General features: G+C 36.8%; 1 pseudogene; it reads right to left on the bottom strand.

The window, feature by feature from the left end:
• LOC127434528 (dihydropyrimidine dehydrogenase [NADP(+)]-like) overlaps positions 1-14,626 on the bottom strand; it is a 245,984-nt pseudogene that overhangs the window by 132,300 nt on the left and 99,058 nt on the right.

Genomic DNA, 14,626 nt, shown 5'->3' with positions numbered 1-14,626 from the left:
GGTGGCTGCTGGAAATGGGGCCTGTATACATTTGATCAAAAATGACTTTTTTCAAAAAGTGATGGTGTTTTTTTTTTTTTTTACATCAGTAATGTCCTGACTATACTTTGTGATCATTTGAATGCCACTTTGGTGAATTAAAGTACCAATTTCCTTCCGACACAGCAAAATCTGTACATTACTCCAAACTTTTGGCCACCAGTTATATATATACAGTATATGTATATATATATATATATATATATATATATATACACAGTATACATATACTGTACACTGGTGGCCAAATGTATATATACTCAATGGCCACTTTATTAGGTACACCTGTACACCTACTTATTCATGTGATTATCCAATCAGCCAATCATGTGGCAGCAGTGCAATGCATAAAATAATGCAAATACAAGTTAGAAGCTTCAGTTAATGTTCATATGAACCATCAGAATGGGGAAAAAAATTTGATCTCAGTGATTTAAACCATGGCATAATTGTATAGAGCGGTTATCTGAGTTACCGTAGCCTTTCTGTCAGCTCGAAGCAGTCTGGCCATTCTCCGTTGATCTCTCTCATCAACAAGGTGTTTTCCATCAGCAAAACTGCCACTCACTGGATGTCTTTTTGTTTTTGGTGCCATTTTGAGTAAACTCTAGAGCAGGGCTACTCAACTTTGGAAAGATCAGGGGCCACAAAGCTGGATGCCTGTACCCTCGAGGGCCACACTCTTAATTTTTATGATTTATATATATATATATGTTAATATATAATATTTAAATACTTTGCTTTTTTTTTACTATAAATCTCCGCTTTCACATTCAGATGTGAAAGTGAAACTAAACAGGTGCCACATGTGACTTACAGATGTGAAAGTGCAGATTTATTGTAAAAAAGGACTTAAATATTGATCTTTTTCTCACTCACACCTATTATATCACTTCTGAAGACATAGATTTAACCACTGGAGTCTTCTGGACAGACTGTATGAACGCGCACGCAGACCGACAGCCGCTCTCATAACATCAGCCATGCTCTGATAGTATTTTTAAATTTTTTTTGTAACATTCTCATTCAGTCGAATTCCCTCTCTAATGTGATTCAGCAATGTAGAGGACTAGCATAAATCCTCATGTGGACACCTCACAATTCATACAGATTTGATAGGCTGCTGATTAATATATTTCTGATGATCATGATATAAAGCTGGCCACAAACAATCACTCGGGGGCCTGAGATGAATTGTGACTAATTGCCGTCTCTATGTTCACAGTGAGAGTCGAGGGAGATAAAAGATGGCCAGTCCACAGAAAGAGGGAGAGACAGACCAGAGTCTTCATGTCTGTTCCCTGAGAGAGAGTTTTGTTGTGTGAAGCTGAAAAGCGGACTTTTTATTTGAGTGATGCTGAAAAGCAGTCTTGTGTTTTGAGTGAAGCTGAAAAATGATTTCTGTCTATTTGTCTATTTATAAAACGGACTCACGTGAACTGTGGAAACCAGTTCCCACTTCCTCTGTCTGCCCAATGCGAACCTTTATCACACTGGTGCCGAAACACGGGAGGAGGAGGAGCTGGTTTCCACAGTTCACATGAGTCTGTTTTATTAACAAATAGACAGAAATCACTTTTCAGCTTCACTCAAAACACAAGACTGCTTTTCAGCATCACTCAAATAAAAAGTCAGTTTTTCAGCTTCACACAACAAAACTAACACTCACTCACTCACTCACTCACTCACTCACTCACTCACTCACTCACTCACTCACTCACTCTCTCTCTCTCTCTCTCTCTCTCTCTCTCTCGGGGAACAGACACAAAGACTGGTCTGTCTCTCCCTCTTTCTGTGGACTGGCTGTCTTTTATCTCCCTCGACTCTCACTGTGAACATAGAGATGGCAGTTAGTCACAATTCATCTCAGGTGGATGTCCTTAACACTTTCTCTCTCCCCAGACGGTTGCTCGACCATGCCCTCTCCTCCACAATATATACACTGGCGGCCAAATGTTTGGAAGGAAATTGGTACTTTAATTCACCAAAGTGGCATTCAAATGATCACAAAGGATAATCAGGACATTACTGATATAAAAAAACCAGCACCATCACTACTTGAAAAAAGTCATTTTGATCAAATCTAGACAGGCCCCATTTCCAGCAGCCATCACTCCAACACCTTATCCTTGCGTATTCATGCTAAATTGATCATTTGGTACTAGAAAGTCACTTGCCATTATATCAAACACAGTTGAAAGCTATTTGGTTTGTTAAATGAATCTTAACATTGTCTTTGAGTTTGTTTTTGAGTTGCCACAGTATGCATTAGACTGGCATGTCTTAAAGTCAATATTAGATCAAAAATGGCAAAAAAAAAGAAACAGCTTTCTCTAGAAACTCATCAGTCAATCATTATTTTGAAAAATGAAGGCTATATAATGCTTGAAATTGCCAAAAAAAACTGAAGATTTCATACAAAGGTGTACACTACAGTCTTCAAAGACAAAGGACAACTGGCTCTAACAAGGACAGAAAGAGATGTGGAAGGCCAGATGTACAACTAAACAAGAGGATAAGTACATCAGAGTCTCTAGTTAGAGAAATAGATGCCTCACATGTCCTCAGCTGACAGCTTCATTGAATTCTACCTGCTCAACACCAGTTTCATGTACAACAGTAAAGAGAAGACTCAGTGGTGCAGGCCTTATGGGAAGAATTGCAAAGAAAAAGCCACTTTTGAAACAGAAAAACAAAAAGAAAAGGTTAGAGTGGGCAAAGAAACACAGACATTGGACAACAGATAATTTGAAAAGAGTGTTATGGATCTTAATCCCATTGAGCTTTTGTGGGATCAGCTAGACTGTAAGGTGCGTGAGAAGTGCCCGACAAGACAGCCACATTTATGGCAAGTGCTACAGGAAGCGTGGGGTGAAATGTCACCTGAGTATCTGCACAAACTTTATTTGGTCGAAGTTTTTTTTTTTTTTTTTTTTTTTACATTTGAGTTTTATAGTGAAATAAATTAATATGGTGGCACAATTATATTTTTGTCTACAACACTAATTTCAAACATTTAAGCATACGTCTTCAGATCAAAATATTTTTAAGATCATGTGAAACATTTCAGTCAAGTGTTTCAAAAGTTTTGACTTTTGTGTATATATATATATATACACATATATATATATATATATATGCAGGGTTGGGGAGTAACAGAATACATGTAACGGGAATACGTGTTTAAAATACAAAATATTAGTAACTGTATTCCACTACAGTTACAATTTAAATCATTGGTAATTAGAATACATTTACATTCAAAAAGTATTTTGATTATTGAAGAGATTACTTTGCATTTTATTGTCATTTGTTTCATTTAATATTTAGTCATTTCAGATGAAAAACATTTATACATAAAAATGATGCGATCCAAAGTGCATTTGAACAGCGGTGAAACACTTTCTTATGATGTGTTACATTCATACGAGCAGACAGAGAAGTAAGTTTGAAGTAAGTTTGGAGCAGAAGAAATAGAAATAAACCTTGTGTAAATTGTCAGCTTTACACTAAGCTAAAATGCTATTTCTAGCCATTTTACATGCACGTTACCAGGCACGATCATATTTTTTAAAATCAAAATTCATGTTGGATCATAATTTCTTTTTTTCTAGTAAGACCTTTGATATTAGGGCAAAAATCATATTCTTGATAATAATTTTTGTATTGTTTTCCTGTAAAAATATCTAAAAATCCTTAAAACAAGATCAATTTGATTTATCTTGTTTTAGAAACAACACTGAATAAGATTTACTTAACCTACTACTGATTTCTTAATATTAACTAAATATTAGAATAAATCTTCCAATTCAGTTAAATAATGTCCGAATGAGTCCATTTTCTTAATTATAAGGGTTTATGACAGTTTCACATAAAAACATAATAATTATATCATTAGAAACCTGGGACTTTCTGCATAAACCTCAAAATGTGATTATGGGTCAAGCTGACTTGAAATGATGAAGCAGGTCACATCTTGTAAAAAAAAAAAAAAAAAAATACCTAACCCTATGTACAAGCAAGAGTAATAGTGATGCTGTCTTAGCAAATAGGACTAATTAGGTTTGGTCTCTGTGTGTGTGTAAAGATGGAGAATAGAGTGGTGCTGGCCCCCCTCTCTCTCTATTTCTCTTTCTCTCTCTCTCTCTCTACTCACAGCAGGCCAGCCCACAGCTCTGGGAGGCTGTACATCTTTCCGCTTTAACTCTGTCACAGAGCTGGAAGTGTAGAAATGGCTGTGTCACATCCAAATACTCTCAGGGGGCCCCATCCCACAATTCTGTCCTACTGGTGTGAAATGGAAATGAGCCTGAGTACAGTGCATGCTGGGTAGTGTCAATCTCAAGCCACTGTGAGCACTCTAAAGGAACAGAAACAGCTCTCCTCGTTATTGTAAAAAAAAAAAAAAAAAAAAAAAAAGACATTTTGATGTGTTCATTTAAAGCATTCATACAGTATCAACCTTTCTTGGTTTAATCAGGTAAGACATCTCTTCTATATTAGTATTTCAAAATATGATGAGCTTAGTTTTAAATTAACATAACATTAAAATTGACCCTTTTGTTAAAGGTGATGTGTGTAACGTTTTCAATGTTAAATCATTATTATTTTTGCAATTTCTTTTGGTATCTTATTTTTCAACCTCTCCAACCACTTTTCACAATCCAATGAATGGATAAAATCAAGTTCTGGCCTACTCATTTTTCTTGTTGAATATCCCATTTCACTTGAGCAATAAGGTATGCAGTCTAATATAATAAATATAATGCAGTGCCAATATAATAAATCTATTAAGGACTAACATTTTCATTACAACATTATTAAGAAAATTAAATGCCCACCTTTCGCCAGAACAGTGATTCACTAAAAGTTGCTAAGTTTGTACCCCTTTTCATATCTATTCACAATTATGCACTCCTGGGGATGGTTTTATTTATTTATTTATTTGCTTTTGACACTTTGTAAACCAAGAAGATGCAACAAAAATAACAATTTGCTATAGATCAGAATTCAGAATTAACCATTTTATAATAGGGTAAACATCACATTACAGGAGTATAATGGGTTGTGAATACCATTTCATGTTGACTTAAAAAAAAAAAAGAGAGAGAGAGAGAGAGAATTTGTTAAACAAAGCAAGTACACAAAGCTACAAAGTGGTAGAACCACATTAGAAAAAAAAAAAATTACTGAATCAATCAAATCTATTTCACAGAAGAATGACTCTGTAAACTGAGATACAAGCTTGATGAACAGAAAACGACAGAATATCTCATTATCCCACCCTTAGACCTGCAGCCCTTTTGCACACAAAACCCTAGTTTACAGAGAGTTATGCAGTACCATGCTACCTATTACACACTCAAATAACAAGAGGGTGTGTACACGTGTGTTTATTGTGTGTGAGTGTGAGGTTCATGACCCCTAACCTTTCTGTTCTTGATAAAAATGCAGCAGTTGATTAATCCTAGTCACTAATTAGCAGAGAGACACATATAGCCAGGCAGAAGATACATAGAGAGAAAGTGACAATAGCGTGCAACGAGGTGATGGGACACATCACACTTCATCTGTGTTACCATGGAGCTTCATCAACATTTCTGAGATGTACTGTTAATGTGTGTGCGTGTTTGTGTGCTGGCTTCCCTGTACGATTTCTTTTGTTTTAACTGCAGTGGAAAAGTTGAGACATGCTAACGCATGGCACAGTTTTAATATTCGTCATCAGATATAGTTCATTCAAATTTGCCCACTAAATCCACCTACGTCGAGGTGAGAAGGTGCGTTCAAGAATAGACTGATGTGTGGAGAAAGTTTTGCAAGAAAAAGTTAAAGAGATTGAGAGCTTGTTGTAGTGGGTGGAAGACTCGCAGGTCATCAACAATCATTCCTTATTCTTATGTGTTAAAAGTGCTGAAAATCTCACGTTCTAGGAATAATAAAGAAATACCAGACTTTGCACTATAAATAAATTATCCATCATTTAAGAACTACATTGTACATTTTCAGGCATACTCTACTTTTATTGTATGCCATTGTTTGTCCCGATAAATTACATAGATGTATGTTATTCCATTTAATTCCAGTAGATTTTGTCTTGATATACCAAATATTAATATTTCAGTAATTTAACATGAAAATTCATGTGTGCACAGCTCCCTAAACCATATAACCAATTTTAGGCCTACAGTATATAATTTTCGATTTTATGTCTGTGATGACTTTGACTTGATAAAACAAGCTAAAATGGAAGTTAATAAAGATTAAAATAATTATTACGTACAAGCTTGAGTTGATATTTAGTTATATTTATTAGTTTAAACAAGAAAATATTTGATTTGCTAAGTCAAAAGTTTATATCATTGCATCTATAACAAACTTCAAGTGACCCTGTGAATGTTCAGTATAATATAGTATAACAATTTTCCACAGTTTTTAATGTGCTCTCTCTCTCTATTTTCAGAGGGGAGCTTTAAAACTCGAGTTTCTCCACTTTTCTTCAATCTAATCCCTAATACCCTTCTTTACTATAGGAATGTTTCTAAAGCAGTTCAACCCAATAGACCATATACATATATCTGTCATAATGACAGACAAGATTTTGAATTATCCGTTTATTTTGGGATATTTTTTTGCAAATTCTGGGATATTGCATAAAAAAAGTTGGATGGAAACATGAAGAAGTGAATAAAATATCTCCAAAACACGAATAAAAATAAGAAAAAATGCTCACTTGAGGTGGATTTTTTTTTTTTTTTTATTATTCGATAAGAGGATATGCAAATAAATATCAATAGTAATATAGATGCACATCAGCATCCAATCTGCCAAAAGTCATGTGACTTTGCCTCATCAAGCCATGTGAATATATAATTCGCTCAGAGAATTTGACCAATATCATCACATAGCATATGAAATGTTGCTCTGGATATTCTGAAATGCCGGAGCCAAAGCCTGTCATCAAAATAATTTTCAATCAATTTCCCTGGAAGTGGAAAGATTTAGTGGCAAACTGTTTATGTGATATTCCAAAATTTGGTAAAACAGAAAATATCCAGTTAACGCTACCTCTGAGAAACCCCAACTGTAAGTTTATTAACCAATGGCTAAAAGTAGTGCCTATAGGGCTCTTTTGAGTGTTGAATGGTCGAACCAGAAGCAAACTGGTGCTTTTGGCCGTTAATCAGGTGATTTAACCAGGCTTGACCAGTCAAAGAGCTAATTGGGCACAGTTGCCTCTAGATTTTTGGTCTCAACACTGGAAATTGTATCGTCCTCTCATTCCAAAATTAGTCAGAAACCAACCAAAATGTATCAATCAGATTTCTAACGGTCCAGTAATTAGTGCAATGCATTAAAAATGTCCCACGTCAGGGGCCTGGGTAGCTCAGCGAGTATTGATGCTGACCACCCGTGGAGTCGTGAGTTTGAATCCATGGCGTGCTAAGTGACTCCAGCCAGATCTCCTAAGCAACCAAATTGGCCCAGTTGCTAGGGAGGGTAGAGTCACATGGGGTAACCTCCTCGTGGTCGCAATTAGGGTTTCTCACTCTCAATGGGGCGCGTGGTAAATTGCACGTGGATTGCGAAGAGTAGCATGAGCCTCCCGTGCTGTGAGTCTCTGCGGTGTCATGCACAACGAGCCATGTGATAAGATGCACGGATTGATGGTCTCAGAAGTGGAGGCAGCTAAGACTTGTCCTCCACCACCCGGATTGAGGTGAGTAACCGCGCCACCATGAGGACATATTAAGTAGTGGGAATTGGGCATTCCAAATTGGGAGAAAAAGGGGATAAAATAAAAAACATTTAAAAAATGTCCCACGTCACTCCCAAAAAATTGATGTAGGGCCACAGGTCACACGAAAGACCAGTTTGAAAAAATAAAATAAAAATATAGCTGCAAGCGACTATTGTCAGGGGCCAAGCACATATGGCGAGATGACCAAAAAAAAAAAAAAAAAGTGACAGAAAAGATCCTGTGGATGCTGTGGACAGCTATTTTGGTGTGACATTTCACCTGCTTTGAGCACAGTTATAGTGCCCCATAGCATAAAAAAATGAACAAAACTCGTTATGTTACCTCAGAGTGTTCTCTTGTCCATGTGTACAAATTTTTGTTAAGTTTGAAAATTGCACACAAGATACAGGCTAATGCCTACAACATTTTTGCTTTTGCTTATATCTTTGGAACGATTTGATGCATCAAAATTCTTTTGATAAATTTTTGTCAGGAGGGTCTGTAGATGACATATACCAAGTTTTGTGAGAATCAGGCAAACGGCATAATCTAAAAAAAAGTAGTTTTTTTTAAATAAATAGAAATTGTAAAAAAAAGTTTCTTCCGAAAATGGAAATTAAAGTGACTATATCATTGTGGGGCACTGGTGGATTCAGAGAAGCAACAAAATTGTATTGTAGCCTATACGGTTCTGGAGTTATGAGCAAAAATGTGAAATATATAATTATACCGCCACCGTGTGGCTGATAGTCACAACATTTCATATGCGGCTTTGACTTGACACCCTGCTTGTGTATAGTCATTTCCATAATCCTCTGTCATTCCCAATATGAGTTATAAGGTGCTGAAATTTGATTGCCCGTTGGCGGCCATTTTTGTTAATTTGTCATATCGATTTTTTAAGAATGTGTTAGCAAAGAAGATGCATAATAAATTTGAACTTTGTCACTCAAACGGCTGTAAAGTTATGACATTTTTTTAGTTGTAGCGCCCCCTAGGGCGAGTTTGGTTTCATTTGGAGTTTGCGTTGAGAAGATATTGATCAATTACTCAAATCGTGTTAAACCGGAGGACTTGTATCGTTAATATCTTCGGAACGATTTGAATTATCGAAATTCTTTTGATAACTTTTTTGTCAGGGGGGTCTGTAGAAGAAGTATACCAAATTGCGTGCTGATCGGACAAACGGTCTAGGAGGAGTTCGAAAAAGTAGGTTTTTCAAAAAATCCAAAATGGCAGAAAAAAAATAATAGACAGAAATGAAATCAGAAATATATGAGGGCTTGAGACTCAAGGAATCAGAGGAAAAAATAATTTTGATTCTAGCCCTTATGGTTGCAGAGATGTGAGCCAAAACTTAAACGTGAATATTTTAGCGCCACCTAGGGTCAGATGGGTGTGCGTTTACGCGCCTAAGTAGTGGTGGGATTTGGGATCATCCTGCCAAGTTTGGTGTCTCCACGACTTACGGTCTCTGACACTTTTAGGGCAGAAAAAAAAAAGAAGAAAAAGAAAATCAGTACAATTACAATAGGCTTCCAGCAGCTTTGCTGCTTGGCCTCCTAAAAATTGAGAGTAGAAAGAAAACACCACATTTTAATATGTGATACAGTTCATTAACCCCAATTAACAGTCACACAGCTCACGCACACCAGCTTTTTTAGGCAGTTCTCCAATGGCCTGGCATGCTAGCGTGCTAATTAGCGATTCTGAGCACAAATGATCCCTTCGAAAAGACGCAGAAGCGTGAAGATTCTCATATTCGTAGACAATCCGGTAAGCATCCGGTAAGGCGGGTGACAGCGGGGTAGGGGCTGTTCATTCATATTGACATTAAGAACATCTTTATCTCTTTTCCCCAAAGAAAAGCCCCCTTACAATCTCTCCCGAGCACACAATAAAGAATAATATGATTTCTGTTTACCAAGATATCAGGTGATATTTCAGCATATGCTGGCGGGCAATAGATGCAACAGTATATTACAGCCCAGTCTTGCATCTACAAATGTCAAGAGTAAATCGGGACTCGGGAGAAATGGGCTGGGGGTGGCGTTCACATGCGGAAAAACTGCACTCGAGCTGCAAAGTTCGTACAAACAACTTGGAGGCAGGTTCTGCACAATATGCGACCACCAGTCATCTACTTTTTATTTTCAGAAGAGAATGAACGTTCTCAGAATATGACATTGTGAAGGGATAGTTCACCCAATAATTCTGTAATCATCTACTTACCCACATATCGTTTCAAACCTGTATGACTTTTTCTACTGTAGAACGCAAAAGGGAGATTTTCAAAAAAAAAAAAAAAAAAAAAAAGGGAAAAAAAAGTGCAGCAGTTTTTTTTTTAAAAAAAGACATGAGGGTGAGTAAACAAGGACAACATTTTCATTTTTGTGTAAACTATTCCTTTAAGCAAACGTCCAGATGGTGCCTCTGTGATCGCCGAGTTCCCAAGGTAAAACACAACAGCTCCAGCTATTTAAAAAAAGTAGGCTCCCATTGTAAAGATTTTCCCCATCACTACCTATCCCCTCCCTCCACCATTTGTCTCTCGAAATAAAAAGCTGACCTTTTCCAAAGGGCCGGTGTGTAGTTTATAAAAGGAGAAATGAAAGCAGTGACAGGCGTCTATAAAACTGCAACAGCAACATCACTCACACACACATCAGAGCAAGAAAAACATAATTTACACACTTCACATGATGTCCCTAACTGTCTGAAATCAACCGAGTGCCAAAGACCACAGGTCGGAATAAACAATTTTACTCAATCATCCCCACTCCTGGCTCCTGTCAGTAACATATGGAACTCTGCTGCGCTACTATAGCAATGTCTATATAGCGCCTTGTCTTTCATTCTGTTTATTTAGCATTTATTTATTTTTGTTTAACATCTCATGCTCTGCTAATGATTGCAATACATCAGACACAGAAAAAACATATGTTCTTGATTAATATTGATGTTACTTATAAAAGGGTATTATATTTCACTGAAATTGTTTTTCAACAAGTTTGATTCTTTAACATATATGGAATAGTATTTGATCTATTTTTAATGCGTGTTCATTTAAGTTCATATGACATTATATAACATAACATTGATAATCATGACAATTCATAATCACTCTGAAATAGCTTTAAGCACAGAATAAAAGCAAGGTGAGAGCAATATCTGTCACAATGTCATCTCACCTTTATCTCGACACATTCATCAGTTCAGTGTACTTTGGTTAAATTAAATTTAGAGTTAATGAACCATGTACTATAAGTGTTATCTGAGACACTGGAGGACACACAAAATTATAATTCATATACATCTAAGATGTAACAAAAAACTAATCACGCAGCAGAGTTGAGATCTCTTTAATATCTTCAATTGTTTCTGTAGACGGCATTGAGATTATATGGAGAACAAATGGAGTCTTTTGCTTAGACCTCCTTCTCAAACTTATCTCCTGAGAAAAAAGCCCCTGGATTTTCATGTCTCCTCTAGTTTCAGATGAGACCTAAACAATGTCTCAAGGTGTGTTCACACTTGTAGTTCGGTTCTCTTGGTTCTCTTGGTTCTCTTGGTCCGGACCAAAAAAAGAAAATGATACATTTAGTCCTGGTTCGCTTAGCGTTCACACTGGCATTTTTAACACCGAACCTAAAGATACAAAACAAAAGGCATAAGGATAAGTTCACAACCTGATTGGACAGCTTTTATGGCGTATATTTTGCGACTGAATTTGCCGAACATCCAAAACAATGCTGGCTGCTGGGCTAAATGTGCTCGTTGGACCTACTTTTCCTTAACCTATCACTGAACATTTTGAACACTTGAGCATTTTTGTGCCCGTCGGACCAAATGTTAATAACGAACTTTAATAAGCCCTCTGCTCATTTTGTTTTGCGTACACCGCACTTACCACTTTTTCTATGTTATCAAATCACGTGATTTTTAGGGTCGCATCTTGTGACATCAGATCCTGTTATTGGTCCGTTTAGACATCTTTGGTCCATGCTGTCATATATGTTCATATATCAGTCGAACCGCACCAGAGTTCGTTTGGAAGCAGACCGAGACCCACTATTCAGGGGGTCTCGTTCTGCTTGTTTGGTGCACACCAAAACTAGGAGAATTGGTGCTGTTTTGAAGGCTAAGGTGATCACACCAACTACTGATTTAGCTTATATATATATATATATATATATATATATATATATATATATATATATATATATATATATATATATATATTTACTGGACTTTGCATGATGTTAATTGATAAATGAAAACTATTTATGGCATTGTTTTTTGAAGACATCCTCACTATGCAACATTTTTCACAAGTGCCTAAAACTTTTGCACAGTAGGCTACTGTATATAGTATACTGCATTTACAGTATATATATATATATATATATATATATATATATATATATATATATATACAGGTGCATCTCAATAAATTAGAATGTCATGGAAAAGTTCATTTATTTCAGTAATTCAACTCAACTTGTGAAACTCGTGTATTAAATAAATTCAATGCACACAGACTGAAGTAGTTTAAGTCTTTGGTTCTTTTAATTGTGATGATTTTGGCTCACATTTAACAAAAACCCACCAATTCACTATCTCAAAAAATTAGAATATGGTGACATGCCAATCAGCTAATCAACTCAAAACACCTGCAAAGGTTTCCTGAGCCTTCAAAATGGTCTTTCAGTTTGGTTCACTAGGCTACACAATCATGGGGAAGACTGCTGATCTGACAGTTGTCCAGAAGACAATCACTGACACCCTTCACAAGGAGGGTAAGCCACAAACATTAATTGCCAAATAAGCTGGCTGTTCACAGAGTGCTGTATCCAAGCGCATGTAAACAGAAAGTTGAGTGGAAGGAAAAAGTGTGGAAGAAAAAGATGCACAACCAACCGAGAGAACCGCAACCTTATGATTGTCAAGCAAAATCGATTCAAGAATTTGGGTGAACTTCACAAGGAATGGACTGAGGCTGGGGTCAAGGCATCAAGAGCCACCACACACAGACATGTCAAGGAATTTGGCTACAGTTGTCGTATTCCTCTTGTTAAGCCACTCCTGAACCACAGACAACGTCAGAGGCGTCTTACCTGGGCTAAGGAGAAGAAGAACTGGACTGTTGCCCAGTGTTCCAAAGTCCTCTTTTCAGAGCAAGTTTTGTATTTCATTTGGAAACCAAGGTCCTAGAGTCTGGAGGAAGGGTGGAGAAGCTCATAGCCCAAGTTGCTTGACGTCCAGTGTTAAGTTTCCACAGTCTGTGATGATTTGGGGTGCAATGTCATCTGCTGGTGTTGGTCCATTGTGTTTTTTGAAAAGCAAAGTCCTGCACCTGTTTACCAAGAAATTTTGGAGCACTTCTTCATGCTTCCTTCTGCTGACCAGCTTTTTAAAGATGCTGATTTCATTTTCCAGCAGGATTTGGCACCTGCCCACACTGCCAAAAGCACCAAAAGTTGGTTAAATGACCATGGTGTTTGTGTGCTTGACTGGCCAGCAAACTCACCAGACCTGAACCCCATAGAGAATCTATGGGGTATTGTCAAGAGGAAAATGAGAAACAAGAGACCAAAAAAATGCAGATGAGCTGAAGGTCACTGTCAAAGAAACCTGGGCTTCCATACCACCTCAGCAGTGCCACAAACTGATCACCTCCATGCCACGCCGAATTGAGGCAGTAATTAAAGTAAAAGGAGCCCCTACCAAGTACTGAGTACATATATAGTAAATGAACATACTTTCCAGAAGGCCAACAATTCACTAAAAATGTTTTTTTTTATTGGTCTTATGATGTATTCTAATTTTTTGAGATAGTGAATTGGTGGGTTTTTGTTAAATGTGAGCCAAAATCATCACAATTAAAAGAACCAAAGACTTAAACTACTTCATTCTGTGTGCACTGAATTTATTTAATACACAAGTTTCACAATTTGAGTTGAATTACTGAAATAAATGAACTTTTCCACAACATTCTAATTTATTGAGATGCACCTGTATATATATATATATATATAGTATGTATTTTAGATATAAAATAAGAGTAATTTACTTACAAATGAAAATTCTGTCATCATTAACTCTCAAATTGATCCAGCCCATCTGTGGATCACAAAAGATTAATTTCCTAGTCACTCTTTTCCACCTAATGAAAGTGAAAGGGTACTGGGGATGTCAAGCTACAAAATGACAAAAATAACTATAAAGTATAATAATAGTTGTTCATAAGAGTACTGCACTAAATTCAAAGCATTCTGAAACCATTCTGCCAGGATATGCCAGGAGTTGCCAGGATACTCTTGAAACTCTTGGAAGAATTAAAGTTTGGAATGACATTATGGGTAAGTGATGACAGAATTTGCATTTTTGTCCGAACAATCTCTTAAATATGAAATGAAAAATAACCGTTGCTATCTCTTTGTTTGTGTTATGTTGTGACATGTCTCACTAATCAATACCTTGTCCAATAATAAGGTTTAGGTGTGGGCGAAACCCCCAATCCTGCTCGAAGGCCTGGCGGATCATGTACCCCGGTGGTGGGTGCAGCACTGGACATTACAAACAGGTTTGGGAATGTAATCCAACACATCTTCACATAGATGTTCAGCATGCCAATGGGAGAGTAGAACAGAGGCAGCAGGGGCTTGCAGCTGACCATTTCCCAAAGATTGACTGTGATGACAGACAATCAGAGTGCATGTGTAAGACTTCATCAAAAGCGTTTTTCTACTTTGAGAAAGGAAGATTGACTGCATTAACATGAACACATTTTCAAAGATGGTCATTATCTGAATGAAGGCTTTTGAAGGTTACTCTTCTATCATG

Source organism: Myxocyprinus asiaticus, chromosome 44 (genome assembly GCF_019703515.2).
Source record: "Myxocyprinus asiaticus isolate MX2 ecotype Aquarium Trade chromosome 44, UBuf_Myxa_2, whole genome shotgun sequence".
Lineage (NCBI taxonomy): Eukaryota > Metazoa > Chordata > Actinopteri > Cypriniformes > Catostomidae > Myxocyprinus > Myxocyprinus asiaticus.
Note: the sequence above shows the minus strand (reverse complement) of the source record. Positions and strands in the feature narration are given on the sequence as shown.